The 18,661-nt window shown below is 45.7% G+C and overlaps 1 long non-coding RNA gene across 1 annotated transcript; it reads right to left on the bottom strand.

Moving 5' to 3' along the window:
* Positions 1-15,770: 15,770 nt before the first annotated feature.
* LOC311231556 lies at positions 15,771-16,336 on the bottom strand. Its single transcript, XR_014619884.1, has 3 exons — positions 16,257-16,336; positions 16,074-16,133; positions 15,771-15,872 (listed from the first exon to the last, which is right to left on the bottom strand). It is a non-coding gene; the product is annotated as an uncharacterized lncRNA (long non-coding RNA).
* Positions 16,337-18,661: the final 2,325 nt, after the last annotated feature.

Below are 18,661 nucleotides of genomic sequence, written 5' to 3'. Positions count from 1 at the left end.
AATGACATTAGGACTAGTCTGGCGCTTCAAAACAGACTCGCTCCATTATAAACACACACCCCTGACCAAGGAGCAGGGAAGGTCGACTGCACTACCGACCACCAGACGGAGTGTATACAGAACACTCGCCAGACAATATGACCCGTTGGGATGTATTCTACCTTACACCACCAGGGCAAAGACGATTGTAAGAGCGTTATGGGACAAGGACCAGGGCTGGGACGACCCCATACCCGAACACCTTGCATCCACATGGAGAGAGTGGGAGACGGAACTCAGCTCACTCCCAGGTGTCAACATACGCCGCAGCTACTTTCCACCCACAGTGAGGCCGGAGACGTGCCAGATGGACCTGCACGTCTTCAGCGACGCCTCCGAAGTAGCCTACGGTTCATTTACATTTACATTTAGTCATTTAGCTGACGCTTTTATCCAAAGCGACTTACAAGTTCTGTGCGACAAGACAGCAAGAAGGGTATAACTCTATCAGCTGAGTAACAATGTTCATCAAAGTGTTGCGTGTTACAGTGTACTGTAGGTTAGTTTATTAGGACAAGTGCATGACAGTAAGGTTAGTCGGGGTTAGATTTTTTTTTTTTTGTTCATTTCAGATAATGGTTGAAGAAGTGAGTCTTTAGTCGACGGCGAAAGATTGGACGGGATTCGGCTGTCCTAACTGGGATGGGTAGTTCATTCCACCATTGTGGGGCAAGGACTGAGAATAGGCGGCTTCTCTTTGATGACCCTCCGGGAGCTTGGATAGGAGTAGATCTGAGGCGGCCAGAAGATGCAGAGCGTAGGGGTCTTGAGGGTGTGTAGTTAGAGACCATTGACCGGAGGTAGGCGGGAGCGGTTCCCTTTGCCGCACGGTATGCTAGGTCGAGGGCCTTGAAGCGGATACGTGCAGCAATGGGGAGCCAGTGCAGGTCCCTAAGAAGTGGGGTGACATGGGCCGACTTCGGTAGGTTTGAGATCAGGCGGGCCGCTGCGTTTTGAATGAGTTGAAGAGGCTTGGTGGCAGTGGCCGGGAGGCCAGCTAGCAGTGCGTTGCAGTAGTCGAGGCGGGAGATGACTGTTGATTGGACGAGGAGTTGGGTGGCTTCTTTTGTCAGGAAGGGGCGTATCCTTCTGACATTGCTCAGGAGGAATCTGCAGGTTCTGGTTGTCGCTGCGATGTGAGCAGAGAAGTTCAACTGGTCGTCGAGGACAACACCAAGGTTCGGTGGCCTACTTGCGTGCCCGAGAGGAGGGAGGAGAAATACATACTGCTTTCATCCTGGCTCGCTCAAGAATAGCCCCACGAAAGCAACAATCTATCCCGCGTCTAGAGCTCTGCGCAGCCCTAGCAGGAGCGCAACTCGCCACGTTAATCCAACGTGAACTCACCATTCCGGTGCAAAGAACAATCTTGTGGTCAGACTCCACGACAGTACTCACATGGATCCGGTCTGATTCGTGCAGATACAAGGTCTTCGTGGGAGTCAGAGTCACAGAGATTCAAGATTTAACAGAAGTAGCAAGCTGGAGGTATGTGGACACAAAACACAACCCAGCTGACGTCATCACCCGGGGAATGTCCCTGGATGACCTCACCCGTCACAACCTATACAGTGACGAGCCAGAGTTCCTCAAGCTCCCGGAAGAAGAGTGGCCTACACCCACCCCACGGGAAGCGAGTAAAGAGGAGGCCGAAAACAAGAAATCTATGTTCTGTGGATTGAACACACTCGTCTCCACAGACCCCGACATAGACGATTGCCTCACCCTAGAGAGTGCGCAGCTAAAGACATTCCTGTGGCACCACCCAGAGGTTCAGCTCACTACTGACATTACTGCAGCTGACTACGAAGAAGCAGAACTTCTTCTCCTACAACGAGCCCAGAGAGACTCGTTTCCCGATGAGCTAGACTGTCTACAGGGAGCAAAGCCCGTCCCATCAGACAGCAGATTGCTCCACCTAGCCCCCGAGAGCGACGCCCATGGTCTCATCAGAGTGGGTGGTCGTCTGCGGAGAGCTCCAGACTTACCGGATGACGTCAAGTACCCGATAGTCTTAAACAGCCGACACAAGGTCACAGAGCTGATCATAAAGAAATACGACGAGGATGTGCATCACGCCGGGGCAGAGAGAGTCTTCGCGGAGATCAGACGTCGTTATTGGATACTGCAAGGGAGAGAAGCAGTGCGGCGCTTCCAGCGAACCTGTCTAGACTGTCGTAAATGGCGAGCGCAGCCCAGTATACCCCGGATGGCTGACCTACCTCCCTGTCGCCTCCGACTCGGCGACAAGCCTTTTCACTCCACCGGTATGGACTGTTTCGGCCCGCTGTATATAAAGAAAGGAAGAGGAACCGAGAAGCGGTGGGGTATTGTATTCAAATGCATGACCACCCGAGCGATGCATATAGAACTCCTTCCAACCATGAGCACAGACTCATTCCTTATGGCCTTCCGAAGATTCACATCGCGGAAAGGCAAACCGTCTATATTATTGTCTGATCACGGGACAAACTTCAAAGGCGGAGAAAGAGAGCTGAGAGAGAGCTTCCAAGCTATGGGCCCAGAACTTAAGACCCACCTCGCTCCATCCCAGATTGACTTCCAGTTTAATCCCCCGAACGCACCTCACTTCGGTGGAACTTGGGAACGAGAAGTACGTTCAATAAAGACAGCCCTGTACGCCGTGCTTGGGGCCCAGACCGTGGCGGAAGAAGTCCTAATGACAGTCCTCACGGAGATCGAGAGAGTATTGAACTCAAAGCCCCTTGGTTACGTCTCAAGTGATGTAGCAGATGTCGACCCAGTCACCCCCAACACACTCTTGATGGGGCGGCTGGACCCCGCGCTACCACAGACAATGTACAGGCCTGAAGAAGCGAACGGCCGAAGAATGTGGAGGTACAGTCAAGTATTGGCTGACAAGTTTTGGAACAGCTTCCTACTCCACTATCTACCGTCTCTACAGACCCGCCAGAAATGGGTGAAAGAGAGAGACAATTTGACAGAAGGAACAGTCGTCATGATTATCGACCAGTCACTACCCCGAGCTATGTGGCCGGCTGGCCGCGTAAGCAAAGTGATCACCGGTGCCGACGGAAAGGTCCGAGCAGCCGAAGTGCTCGTCCAAGGATGGATCTACACCCGACCCGTGGCGAGGCTAATAGAACTGCCAAGGCTCCCCGATACTATCGATGACGATTATGACCCCATGACTTTGTGAACTGCCCGACCCCTCACAACAGACATTGAGTAGTGGACAGTGCGGTTAATCTGTCTCTGCTTAGCTAATTAGGTGGGACTAATTAGGAGGCGGCTGTTACAAAGGATCAGATTAAACCGAATATATATATTTATTGATTGATATATATTGCATAGTATTTGTATATCGTTTTGATATCCCTTGTATATTCCTTGTACATATACACGGAATATCCCTTTAGCCTAGTACAGACCATAATATTTCATTCTCCTATTGGACAGCGGTCCACAGGCGCCAGGGCCATGCCTCCAGAGTCAGGTTCAAAGCCACCGTCAAGACATGTCTGTACATGCCCGGCCTTGCCCAAGAATACGAGACAGAAATGAGGTTGGCACTAGATTGTTCGCTGTGCATATAAATATGGCGCAGGTGAATACAGAAGCACTTAGGAACTAAAGTTGAAGCCTCACCCACGATACTCCGTGCGGTGAAGTATGGCCTGTTTGGCCCCAAATAGAGCATTGAGACCGCGTGCGAATTAATAACTGAAGTGTCAGAGTTTGGCGCTATACCGTCGAGTGCGACATATTTCTATTAAGTCAGTAATAGTCTATTTGTGTATAGTGTATCGTGCGGCTAAAGTTCTACAGTGACCAGCATCACCAACGCTTCCTCGTACCAGCTAGAGTGCTTATCCAGGCTGGGCTGCTTTCATGGCGCTTTCACCCGAGGAGACCTAGACGAGGACCGTGTGGACATGTACACTGGATTAATCTACCCGACGACTGCATAGCCATTTACGGCTGGATTATATTTGTTTTGGTCCTGTGATTTATGGAGCGGAGAATCGCCGACGCCTACACGTGTGTGGGATTTACCCTGTGAGGAGCCACGTCGAGTCTGCGCCTCAGAGAGCCTGAGGCAGGCTAGCTTTCTTCACTGTGGAGCTACAGTCTACGGAGAACAGCTGTATTCGTCTGTGGATCAAGAGACTATTGCACCGTCTCCTGTACTTGGAGTCTCCTTAGTCATCGTTGACCAGACTCTCTACTACCGACAGATCCTCTACCCCTGCTGGCTTACAACCGGGGGGACCCTTCAGTATCTCCCGCTATATATCACCAGTGCACCATAGATATAATTCCCTAAGATTCAGGTCGTATAATTACCTCCTGCGTAACCAGAGAATGGACATTCATTATTGATTTGCCTACGCACATTCCTTTGCCTTACAAGTGCATTCAAAGTATAATAGAGAAGTATATTATGTACCTTTTGCTGCAATAAATACTTAATTATAACTTTGTGTGGAACCGATTTATTGTGGGAAGTGTTCATCATATTTATATATCATGTACTGTATGGCCAGTAATTAAAGTACATAAAGCGGTAGTGGTTTAATGATACCATACTTATCAATACAGTCAGGGAATTGTACCCCTCAGTTACACCTAGTGTGGGTCATATGATCATCAGAGCAGTTTATATGGAACACGTTAGAAAATAACGCTGGATCTTACCGTATCTTCCTCGCGCCATTGGACGATCAGCTTGGAGTAGACAGTTTTCGATTATGGGATGTTGATTTAGATGAACCATTTCCAGGTTGTATAATACTATATACGTCCAAATAATGTTGTTTATTGAGTTAGGGCGAGCGATTGATTATCCTGTGTGTCGAGACGGAGTCCGGCTAACGATCGCGAGTGCCCGGACGAAATATGGATGAGCATCGGCCACCAGATGGCGCTCTTGAACCGTTAGAGAGTTGAGTGGAGATCAGCAGTATATCTCAGAACCCCGGAGGAGAAATATGATTTCGATCACAGATTTTTGAAATATTGATATCAAAGACGAGTTACGGCGTCTTCGGCAGAATGAGCATGGCGAGCAAAGACGAGTAAGGCGTGCCCGGCGATTAAAGTGTTAACACATTAACTGCCTCTCATACCTCTCTCTGCCACCACTCTAAGCCTATGGAGATGTTCACCTTCTTTGCAGGGCTATAACTTTTTAAATTGTATTGCTAAATTGACATTACTATGGCCCATTCAACATCGATTATCTATCGTTCAGGATGTAGGAATGTTATACTTTTTCATTCATACATTGTTGTGTTAATACCGTCTAGAATATAAGTATGTTTTTAAGCTTTTCTGCTGTAATTCCAAAAACGCTAGTTATAGGCCCTGACGCATATGATAGATTATCGATTGGCGTTTCTTTCCTATACACGTTATATTAAAAAATTCAAATGTATATGATCGGTATACATTATGCTTCATCATGCGTGAAGGAAAGGGGGGGAGGTCGTTTATAATTCCTTGATCGTCAGTAACGGCTTTATTTAGTATGGGTTGATATATTGATCAGACTGATTGCAAACAAAGAAATGGACAATCGGGCTGAAAATGACGTTAGTGTACTCTTACCGTTCGCCGATGAGACTGGAGGAAAAAGATCCCAATTATTTGACGTCGATCGTCGATGAAATATTGATCCCAAAAACGATTTACGCCGTTGTTGGCGTTCAATGCATGGCGGGGCAATAACGACTTACGCCGTTTATGGCGCACAATGTGTTAAGAGGTAATTATATAGTTTACACTGTTTATTTTTCTCATATTTCTCATATAAGCTGTCGGGTCATCTGACCCCTTCCGGCGGGAATCAGTGACATTTTCTCCATGGCTGTTCTAGTGTTAACGTGTGTTGTCGGGCCTTACAAATCCATTTGATTGGATTTGATTGGATTAGTCCAAATAGAACCAGAGATATGCCATTTTACATATGGGATGTCACCAATGCATGTTGGGAAAAAAAAGTCCCCAGTAAATTTTTTGACACAATTCACATTTCAAAACAATATTCACGTGATAGAAGTATCACATTTGGTACAGTATGTTGATAAATATATTGAGAGAAAAACTGTGTATTGGGTCACTCAAAATTTGCCCATTGTACTAATCATCACCACCAGATGCTGCTACATGACAAGCAACATGACAGTGACAGAGCGTTTGGCAGGTAGGTAAAGAGAATAAAGAATTAACCTCTAGCCCTAGCCATATTTTCTGAAAATGTGCCTAAAAGTACAAACCCAAGTAAATGGAAGATTGCTCCACTTGTACAATGTCCATTTGCATGTTCCTGGTATCTAGGGACATCTATGGACCTCAGGGAATATATTCCCAGTGTCAGAAATATTGTGTCTGTTACTATGCTTGAGTAAATTGTAATGAACCAAAGGAGAATATAACACTTTTTCTTCCATCTTTGATGGTGAATAACACCATGCTAACATTGACCAGATGCTGAAAGCATTCAGCACCTTCTTGAGATCAAGTGTAAAAAAAGATCTAAGCAAATTAATAAAGGGCAGATGATTTACAGGTTTTTTTGTAGATACAGTAGATACAGAGGTTAAGAGTTTAAGCTCTGTTGGCAGATGTGGGAGGCCCGCCCAGTATTATGCAAAGAATGTCTCCAAGCCAAAAGCTGTTTGCGAGTAGGCTAGCATATATTCTCTGAATACTTGATTGCACAATGTAAATACAAATACAAATCCAAGTGATTGAATGATCATAGAAAGAATAGGTAAAACATTTACAAAAAAACAACTAACTAGCCACACTGGAACCGTTGCAACAGACTGCCGACGCCAGTGCCAACGGAAACCGGAAATTAATTTGTTATAATCAGCTGCCAACATTCACTTGCAATTAATTCCAAAGGCATGTGTTGAATTCCAAAAGTGTCAGGGGCAACGCTGGTGAAGTGGAATCTGGAAGAAAACTACTGACACATGATGCAAAGCCTTCGGCTAGCATCAACCACTAGAACAATTAACCCAGAGTTAATTAGAACATTCCCCCTCCCCTAATTCAGTTGGATGAGGCTATGGTGCAGGGTGGTACAGTGGATGATTCATGGCCCACTGGTAATCAGGCAGAGCAGGGACCAGACTACTTGAATTAATCACACGTTTGTTTACTACATAGAAATTGTCCACTACAACTTTATAATTCAACTGTGTTACCCCTCCGAATATACTCTCCAAAACACTTCCATGTTTGGGTCAGCAATATGCATTTACTGTAGAGTCCTAATTAAAAAGGAGTTCAAGGGACTTCTCACTATGCACTGTTCGGGTAGAAGCCCAAGAAAATGAAAGGGATCCTTTCAAATCTTTACACCATTGGGAAGCAGATGTATACATTTCATTTTTTTTATCTACTTTTTCTCCCATCCCAATTTCGTATCATCCAATTCTACCCTCCCCTGTCTCGAACGCTGTTAGGCCATGCCTCCCACAAGCCGGCTGCAATGTGGACGAAGCCTTACATCACGTGTCCCCTCCGGTACTCGAGGAAGCAGCCGTCGCATCTTTTCACCTGCACAGCGCGATCTCTCAGCGTCGGGGGTCTGCGTGGGAGGGCACGCCGCCCCCGTCGCTTCCTGATTCTGCTGCGCAAGCGCACCAACCGACCTGTAGGAGTGGCTGTCCACAACGTCCGATCCCCACCCATCAGCTTCCCACCCCCTAATACTGCCAATTGTATTAGTATGAATGACCAGCCAAGCTGATAGCAATGCGGAGAGCTGGGCTCGAACCCACCGTCTCCTGCATTGGTGGTGAGCGCCTTGCCCACTGCACCACCTAGCCGCCCAGATGTATACATTTCTATCTGAAGATATTTAAAGAATATCTTTATTAAAGTTTGTTATTTTACAAGTAGTGGTTAGGTCTACACAGAGACATTTTCCTAGAATGATACATTTTGTTTCCATGAAGAGCTCCATCAAGGCCAGATTAAGACTTCAGAGGCCCCTGGGCCAGATTCTTGTGGAGGCCCCCCCACACACACACACGTGCACTCACGCACAGTGGCGTTTTTATATGTCACTTTAAAAAATATATAGAATATTTAGAAGTGGTGGGCTCTGAGGGCCAAGCTAAAAGGACTTTGATCACCCCTGCCCACTTTGACAACCTAGGATGGCTTAGAGTAGACCAGGGGTTCCCAAACTTTTCAGGCCGGGACCCAGAAAATAAGGCGTCAGAGAGCCGCGGCCCAATGCACATCGTCAGGCTTTTTTTTTTTTTTTTGCCAGGCGATTGATTTTTTAAGACAAATATCACTTCAATCCTATTAAGTTAGTTCAAGTTAGTTATTCATTTATATGTGCTATTTATGAGAGGGCTAACTTGTTGCAAAATAATAATGATAATAATAATAGCCTCATTAAAATACTATTGTTGATCTCCGGAGATCATACACATATTTTCTGGGACTGTCCAAGGGTGCAGACATTTTGGGTGAATATCAAAAATGAGATTAAAACCATTCTAGATCTTGACTTACCTCTGAATCCATCGTACTATATCTTGGGATGTATACCGAAAGGCACATACTATGGAGATACGTTATACATCTTGAGAGTGATACTGTTAATAGCAAGGAAAATGATAACTATGGCATGGCTACAAAATCAACCACCGACAATCAAACAATGGACCAAGAGACTGAGACAGATGTATACAATGGAAGAAATGACTGCACAATTGCAACTGAAAAAAGATATGTTTATGCAGAGATGGTCACTTGTAACCTTGTACCTGGAGATACACTAGCATGAGTCTGACGCCCTCTCTCTCTTTTTTCTTTTTTTGTTCTTCTTTTTTTCCTTTTGCCAAATTTATTTTTCTATTTGTTTTTTCGTTTCTTATCCTACAGAAAATCATAAAAAAAAAATATTGTAAAAATCCCTCCCCACTGGGTTGTTTAAGAGGCGTACTCGGATTATACAGCTTATTTTGATTACGCTGAATACTTTGAAAACAAATTGAATAAGAGGGAAGAGCCTGAGTAACAAATGTCATTGAATATGTGAATCAAGTATATTATACTGTATGATTATTGCAATGTGATGTTCATTATGACACAAAATAAAAGAAAGTTCAAAAAAAAAATACTATTGTTGCTTCGGTTGTTTTCAGCGTTTTATGTGCATAATCTGTTATTTAGTTTGAAATGTTCGTTGAAATAAGTAGATTTTTCTTTTTTGTTTATTTATTAAGTGAAAGTATGGGTACCGTCTCAAATTCATTGCACCAGGTGAGTTACTGTAGTTGAAGAGGTGAGCCAATTAGTGAAATCATCAGATGGTGTTTAGGCAAGGCTGGAATCAAACCAAGCATACACTCACACAAGGAGCAATCAGCATGGGTATGGGTGGGTTCATTTTCCATTGATGGGGATTTGATTGGCTGTTTTTAAATAAAGTGCGGCCGCAGGATTAATAAATTAATAACGTTAACGTTAGTTCGGCCAGAGAAACAAATATACTAATTAAAATAGTTGGACCTGTGGTCGGGTGGCGTAGCGGAGATTGCGCTCATCACCAATGCAAGCGGCTACGGTCTCGACTCCCGGAGTCAGCATTGCCCTGCGGCTTGGCCCGGTCGTCATACTAACTCGTTTGGTAGTTAGGGGGAGGGAAGTCGTGGGTGGTAATCTGGCGTTGTGGACAGCGACGCCTGGTGTCTGTGTGTATATACAAAAAGATACCAAATTCAGCAACCGTACTGACCTTAACCATGACGAGATTGAAACTGTATGGATTGAAATCTTATTTGAAAGGGCAAAATCAGTACTAATAGGCACAATCTATAGACCACCAGAACAGAGTGGCTTTTATGACACACTTGATGGGTGCTTAACTGGGATGGAGGGCGTAGAAAAAATCCTTATTGGGGACTGGAACACGGATATGCTACGTAAAGCAGCACCCGTCTTCAAGGCCTTCAGTAGATTTTCTGATCTGCACGGTTTCAGCCAGCTAATCACCCAACCCACAAGGGTGTGTGAATCAACCCAGACTACCATTGACCTCATCCTGACCTCCGACAAGTCCATGATCTCCAATAAAGGGGTGATAGCATGCGGGTTAAGTGATCATTATATGATATTCTGTTCCCGCAAAAAGCTAAAGCAAAAGGCTGGCTGTCACAAAATGGTCACATCTAGAGACCTCAAAACGTACTCTAGCGAGGCCTTTAACCTTGAACTGAAGAGCCTGGACTGGTCAGATGAACTCAATGGTACACTGGTTGAAGAAACCTGGCTTGGCTTCAAAACCAAATTCTCAACAATACTAAACAACATGGCCCCCCTAAGAACCACCAGGGTAAAAAATCGCGCTGAGCCGTGGATGCACACTGAAATACTGACCGCTATGAAAGCCAGAGACAAGAAATGCTCTGAATTTCATAAAAGTCAGTCAAAGCTTACCAAAAGCACGAGCAGTGAACTCCAAGCCCACGTGACTGAACTCAAACTAGAAAGAAACAGACTAAGAAATGACGTAAACTCCATGATAAAAACTGCAAAAAAAATTTCATCAATGATAAAACTGAGGAAAACAAAAATAAACCATGTGAACTTTGGAAATTACTCAATAATCAACTAGGATGCAGTAAAAAACTTAAAACCAGGTTCTCAAACATAAACATAAAGACGGACAACACGCTCATCACAGACAAACTGGATGTAGCCAATTACTTAAACACTTTCTTCACAAACATAGCCACAACACTGGTAAACAAACTACCCTCCCACTCAGGGCAGTATGGGGTAGAACACATAGTAGCATACTACAAGAACCTAGGCGTCCACAAAGACGATTTCAAACTGGAAATGGTAACTACAGATGAGGTACTCAATAAACTGAGCGCCCTCCAACCGAACAAGGCCACTGGCCATGACAACATCCCCTCCAAATTCCTCAGAGACTCAGCAGCCGCCATCACCCCAGTCATCACACACATAATAAACCTCTCCATAAAACAGGGACACGTCCCCAAGGACTTCAAAATAGCGAGAGTAACACCCCTGCACAAAAAGGGCAGCAAATTAGACCCAGGCAACTACCGCCCTGTTTCTATCCTTACATCCATCTCGAAAGTCATGGAAAAAATAGTATACGAACAGGTCGAAAAGTACCTTACGGATAAAAATCTAATCTACGAATTCCAATCTGGCTTCAGAACATCCCACTCCACTGACACATGCCTTCTCTATTTGAACGACCACATCAAGCAAGAGGTGGACGCGGGCAAATACTGCGGCATGGTCATGCTAGACCTACAAAAGGCCTTCGACACTGTCAATCACACCATTCTGATTGACAAGCTAAAAGCAATTGGTTTTGATAGTTTATCAGTGAGCTGGATACAATCCTACCTGGAGGGGAGAGAACAGATGGTGGAGGTAAACGGTACCCTATCCCCCCCCCTCACAGTGAACTGTGGTGTTCCACAAGGAAGCATACTAGGACCACTACTGTTCCTAATTTATGCAAATGACATGTCGTCAGCTTGTGACTGCAACTTGTTCCTGTTTGCGGACGACTCAGCCCTGCTGGTCTCTGACAAGAACAAGTTACAGGTTGAAAAAACCCTCAGCTCGGAACTAGGCAAAATCTGCATATGGCTCGCCGACAACAAACTATCATTACACATGGGCAAAACAGAGTCCATTCTCTTCGGTTCAAATAACAAACTCAGCAAAACAGACGGCTTCTCAGTTACAGTGGGTGACAATATTGTCACAAGGAAAGATGAAATTACCTACCTGGGTTCCATCCTAGAGGCTAATCTTTCCTGTGACAAAATGGCATCCAATGTAATAAAAAAAGTCAATCAACGAACTCGATTCTTGTACCGGATCTCCTCCCTGGTAAACAAGAATACCCTGAAGACTCTGGCAGGAGCACTCATTCAAGGGTACTACGACTATGCTTGCACCTCATGGTACCAAAGCACCTCAAAGGCACTAAAAACTAAATTACAAACATCTCAAAACAAACTAGTCAGACTACTGCTTGACCTGACTCCTAGAACCCACCTCACCCCTGCACACTTTGCCAACCTAGGATGGCTTAGAGTAGACAACAGAGTACAGCAACTTGCAATGGGCCTGGTCTACAAGATACACTACACGACCAAGGTACCCATGTACATGTCAAAATACTTCCCAAAGGTCAGTGAATACCACGATCACAACACCAGAGGGAGCTCCACAAATCATGTAAAACCCAGATTCGGCTCAAACAAGGGACTAAACACGTTTCGCAATTATGCCACAACAATGTGGAACGCCCTACCCAAAGCTGTAAAGGAATGTAAATCACTACCCACCTTCAAAAACACTCTCAAAGAACACCTGCGGGAGACTGCAATTCAAAACTGGCCCCTACAAATGTCCTAACCCAGTTGTACAATAAAGACCAAGCATGGCTTTGTCAGTATTCCAATGTACAGCCCCACCCAACCTACCCAACCTCCTCCAATGTACAGTTTCCATGTCAAATGTATGTCAGTATTCCAATGTACAGTGTCCCCCCCCCACCTCCAATGTACAGCCCCACCCCACCTACCCAACCTCCCCCAATGCACAGTTTCTATGTCAAATGTAAATACTCTTCTTCTGGATTTTTTTAGTATCACAAACAGTACTGTATTTGAAAATCTGGTATGTCATAAATGTATAGATGTAGCAGTACTGTCTATCTGTATGTCATGTGTGTCATATGATGAATTGAAAATGGGGGACCCTGATGGAAACAAGACGAAAGTCTTTCTCAGGTCTGCATCCTCTTAACAATTGTATGTATTGAGCTGTACTGTACTGTACCCATTCTGCAATCTGTTAATAAACTTTTCAATCAATCAATCAATCAATACAGGTCAGGTCTGGGCGCCTGCTCAGCAAAAGGCAGGAAATGGTGAAGGCAGCGTGACCTCCCACGCGTTACGCTTCACCAATGAGAGTCCTCGCTGCCAGGTGAAAAAAGAGCCACTGGCTGTCTTCACATGTGTCGGAGGAAGCATGTGGTGGACTTCAGGGTTCCCTTGTACCGACCAGTAGGAGGAACATGCGCACAACAACCAGGTAGGGGAGGGGGGGAATTGGCATAACGACTAAATTGGGATGGGGAGAAAAAATAGAAAAATCAGGCAGAGAAAAAGAGGATTAAAAAAATTATTTGTTGGACCTGCGATATTTGTACTTTGTAGGTCTGTATTTTAAATGTAAGGAGTAAAAAGTATGTTTTTTTTCTCTGAAATGTAATTGAGTAAAAGTACAAGTATACAAACCTAATTATACTCGAGTAAAGTACAAATCCCCAAAAACAGTACTTAAGTATTGTAACGAAGTACAATTACTGAAGTACTTTACACCCCTGAGCATATCTCTGAAAGAACAACAAAGGAAAACAACAATTGATTTCCTTCAATTCATGTCTCGTCTCCTGTTTTCAAGCAACGAGTCAGGGAGGACATGGGTACTGCTGGAGGGACGGTGGAGTGAGTCTTCTCCAGTCACCTCGCCTTGGGAACAGCTGACAGGGGGCACATCACCACAGAGTGCACCCAAACTTTGATTGATTGATTGAAAATTGTATTAACAGATTGCAGAATGGGTACAATACAGTACGGCTCAGAGAAAGACTTTCGTCTTGTTTACATCAGGGTCCCCCATTTTCAATTCATAATGACATTTATGACATACACGACATACAGATATACAGTACTGTTACATTTATGACATACAAGATATACAAATATACAGGGGTGTAGCTCCAGATTCTGAGCCCCATGAAAGAATGTATTTGTAGGCCCCCAGTGAATGCGAGCGCGCGTAAGCGGAAATTTTTTGGGCCATTTTTTTATTGATGAAAACGCATAATATGGTTTTTACCTATACATTCGGATCAGCAGTTCAGCACCTGCACTGTTGGTCGGTGAGCCTAGTAAAGGATGTCGCATTGCGTTCATCTTCAATGAATGGACCAATGCAATAGTCTACCAAAGCCCCCCCTCTCTCTATATATATCTCACACACACACACACTTCAGAAACAAACATAGTATCAATGAGAGCATCAATAATACACCTGAGTGATGTCTAGAAAAAAAAATAAAAAAATTGGGCCCCCCCCCCCCCAGTGCTGGGCCCTTGGAATCATCCTAAGCTACCCCCCCCCCCCCCCCCCCCAGGTACGCCCCTGCAAATATACAGTACTGTTTAACAGAGATCCTAACAGAAACTATATACATTCGAGGGAGAGAAAACTGTACATTAGGAGGGGGTTGGGTGGGTGGGAGTTGGGGGGTTTGGACATTTACGGGGCCAGTTTCGAATTGTAGCCTCCCGTAGGTGCTCTTTGAGGGCGGTTTTGAAGGTGGGTAGGGATTCACATTATTTTACGGCTGTACAGTACTGTTAGTATAAAACTGAGTTCTTTGGATTGATATGATGAGCCAGGAGACGAAGGTGAAGTCAATCGATGGTATTTATTGACACAGGAACACACAGAGGAACAGTCCTGAAGACCACAGCCCTCCAGGGGGCTGAGAGGCTCCAGAATGATGACACAATCATGGCTTAACGTCACGGTGCCCAAATGCGTCCACCTTTTTATAGGATTCTATCACATTTGCATAACAATAGCGAATATTACGTACCTTGCGCCGTTTTCATTGGAGTTTTTTTTACAAATTAACGCCGTTTTATTTGTCCTATATATGCGGATAACATTACAATCTTAAATTGTACCATTTTGGTTCCCTTTAGACAACAAACATAATGCTAATGATGCACTTTAATTATGATAATTAGGTGGCCATTTACGGTTACTGTATTGAGGTGACGTGAGGGCGCATTCATAGTTTAACGCTCCCATGTTCAGATCGCATTTTCATCACCTTTTACTGACCTGCTGACCTGTGAACTGTGAAAAAATTTCTTGGAAAATGGAGTTCTTTTGTTTGAACCTGTTTTTATCCTTTTAAATCAATGCTGCCATCTACTGTCAACTGGAAGGTAGTGTATAAAGCGTTGCTTTGTCTTACCATCTCATCTCAGGAGCAAACAACATCCCCATTTTATTTGTCTAACAAACAAAATATTAATCACAATCACTTGTCACATTAACATTTGTGAGTACATGTGTTTTCAACAAAAATATGACAAATTTAACACAACAGCCAGCACTTTTTAACATTTTATAAACAATATATAAAAAATATAATAAACATAACTTAGAACAATATCAACTATTTACAGCACACCATACATATTTATACATTTTTTCATTCATACACTCACTCATTCATACACTCATTCATCCAAACACCAGTAACACCAGAAACTAGCATCTTCGTCCTCCTCCTCCTCCCACCGAACACAGATGGTGTGGAACCATTTGTGACAGTTGTCACACTGGACCCACGACACCAAACCCTCAGAGTCCACAGGGGGGTTCGCCTTTTTACACCAGCCACACCGCCAGATCCCCAGCTTCTGCCTCTTGGTGGTGTGACCTACAGTTAAAAAGAAATGTATTATTATGACGCTGCTTGATTACAATATACCAATAATAAATATGAATAACTATCTATATAGTACTTTTCACACATGGACCACAGTTCAAAGTGCCCCACAGCAATTTGTATAAAATCAGCACATTTTTGACAAAATAAATAACAATTCATAAGTTTGCCCTGACAAACTCAAAAAACATAAGTAACATGCCGATGGGTGTCGTGGGTCTGGCGTGGGAGGAGGAGGATGTCGATGCTCCTGTTGGTCCAGGAATACAGGAGGCTGCAGACACAATAAAGGGAGCACCACTCAAAAAATTAATTTTGTTTGGTTTGGTAAATATTGCGCTATGAACAGTCTATCAGTGTACTGTGTGTGTGTAGGCCGTAGGGGCAGGTACAATAAGAGTTTTTCTTCCTGTTCCTTTTGGCCATGGACATTTGTAGATCATGTTTTTTTTCACAGTTGTTTGAAAAAGCTTACGGTGGGAGGGAGAGGAAGTTGGCTGGGACACCCGGTGGGACTGCGGTGGGACTGCCGGCTCTGAGAAAATGGTTAAGAAACAATAAAACATGATTATTTATTCATATGAAAATGTATACTTTTTTGCTAACTGAGAATGTTGTCTCCCAAATAACTGTTAAAAGAAAACAAATAAATAAATACCATCCATTATGGCTGTTGGGGAGGAAGAGGTGGAGGGGTGGTGATCTTCCCCTCTCAAAGCAGGCAGGCGAGTGCTGGTGTGAAGGCTACAGGCGGGCAGCAGACTGTGGGAGGCAGAAGAGGGGGGCATGGAGGCTGAGGCTGAGGGGCCGGCGATGGCAAGACCGGAGCTGGTGGTGGGAGCGGCCCGGGGGGACACTCCTCTTCTGCGGCTGGGGAGAGAGCCGCCACGCGGGGTACGGGAGGAGGTTGTGGGAGTCCTTGATGTTTCAGCCCGCTGCCGCTGTCGGTCTGCCCTGGCCAGAGCTCCTGCCTCGGCGCGGGTGGCGCGGTCCTCTGTCTCGTCGATGGCATCCGTCATCTCCTGGGCGGTGAGCAGGCGGGCCTTGGTGGTGTTCCTCCTGACCTTTCCAGATCTTCGGGTGAACTCTATCTGGGCCAGGAGTTGTCCCAGGTCCGCTGTGATCCTCCCTGCTGTTACAAGGGGGTGGTTGAGGTAGGGGTTGGGGGGTGAGTCCTGGACTGGAGCACGGGGGCTGGGTGGGGGGCTGGGAGCACGGGGGCTGGGTGGGGGGCTAGGAGCACAGGGGCTGGGTGGGGGGCTGGGAGCACGGGGGCTGGGTGGGAGGCTAGGAGCACGGGGGCTGGGTGGGGGGCTGGGAGCACGGGGGCTGGGTGGGGGGCTGGGCTGGGGGGTAACAGCAGGGTTGGCACCAGGATATGCAGGGGGAGGGGCAGGGGCAGACGACATGACCCGCGACCAATCAATAGCCGCAGGGTCCAGAGGGTAGAGGCCACACCTCCTGAAGCCAGCCACCACCACCCTCCGATCTTTCTGCCTCTGGTAGGTGTCTCTGAACACCCTTGAAAACTCCTTTTTAGAAATCATGAAGGAGTGGCTAACTGCCGACAGATCTCCCACAAGCCCGGAGAAATCTGCCTTCAAGGGTGCAAAGAAACTCACATCCAGAGGCTGAAGGATGTGAGAGGTGTGTGGCGGTAGGCACAGGAGAATGACCCTCTCCCTCTGTGCCGTCCGGACCAGCTCTGGATCCAGGTGGGACTGGTGACCGTCCATCACAAGCAGCAGCGGGCGCTCCTCCGTGGCATACTTCAGGAAGTGGTCGGTGAACCACTTCCTAAAAAGCTCTGAGTCAATGTACCCCGCTGGCGACATTGGGGACTCCCTCCCTATTGTAGGGCCCTCCTGGGTAGCCCCCCTTATAAATAATAAAAGGGGGGACGTCCTCCCCAGCCGCGTTGAGGCAGGCCAGGACCGTGATGTGTTCCCTGGTTCCCTGGGCCTGCCCGTAGGCATGCTTCGTCCCACGGGGCACAACGACCTTCCTCCGGTTGGAGTCCATCTGAAACCCCGTCTCGTCACAGTTGTAAATATGACAGGGTTTCTCCCTCAGCCCATGTTCCTCCAAGGTGGTGGTGAGGAGCTTGAAGTAGTCTTCTATGGCCCCCCTCTTGGCGCAGGCTGCCCTCCCACAGTCAATGGTGTCCGGGATCCATATCGTGAGGCGATGGTGTTGCCTCTCCCTGAAATTAATCCACCACCCCTGGCCAAGGGATGTTTTTAGGTTCCCTGGGTGGCGGAGGTTATAGATGGCCAGGGCGTGGGCCAGGACCTGCGACCTCGTCAGCGGAAACCCATAACTGGCAGAGTACAAGCAGTACTCCACCAGGGAACTTTCATCTTCAGGGGTAAGATAGGTGCGCCGGCCGATGTTGCAGGCCAGAGACACCTTTCCGCTGAGTCGGTCGATCAGGCTGGACTTAGGGACCTCGAACAACGTGGCTGCCCGCCTCGCACTCCACCTGCCTGCTCTGACCTCTGCGACGGCCTGGTCCATGGCCCCCGGGGCCCACAGACGCACCTTCCTCTCCCTCTTCCGCATTTGCCGGATATTAGGCATGCTCTGCAAACACACAAAAATATTTTAAACAAGAAAGTAAAATAATATGAACTTTATTATTATTGTACGACTGACGAGTTTATTTTATTTGATTTATTTAGCACATTATTTAAAAAAAACAGTGCTAGGAGGGAACTTACTGTATGTGAGTGATTTATGATGAAATTAAATTAGATTTGAATTGTTTTGAATATGGATAAGGAGGTTGTTGACCTCAATGATGAATTTAGTTTATTGCTATGGTTTGTTGGATATGAGTGAAATTCTGATGAAAAGATGAAGAACAATGGAAGGTATCAAGAAGATCTTGCCTATTGTTAATGAACTTGAATATGAATGAGCATGAAACCAAAATGATTATGCCGAAATATTACCAGACATGCAAACACACACACACACAACCTTACCTTCACCCAGTTCAGCATGGCAGCCTCACACACACACACACACCTCCATTCACCTGTAGAGAAACAAACAAGCACA

Source organism: Notolepis coatsorum, assembly GCF_963971535.1.
Source record: "Notolepis coatsorum genome assembly, chromosome: 7".
NCBI classification, from domain to species: domain Eukaryota; kingdom Metazoa; phylum Chordata; class Actinopteri; order Aulopiformes; family Paralepididae; genus Notolepis; species Notolepis coatsorum.
Note: the sequence above shows the minus strand (reverse complement) of the source record. Positions and strands in the feature narration are given on the sequence as shown.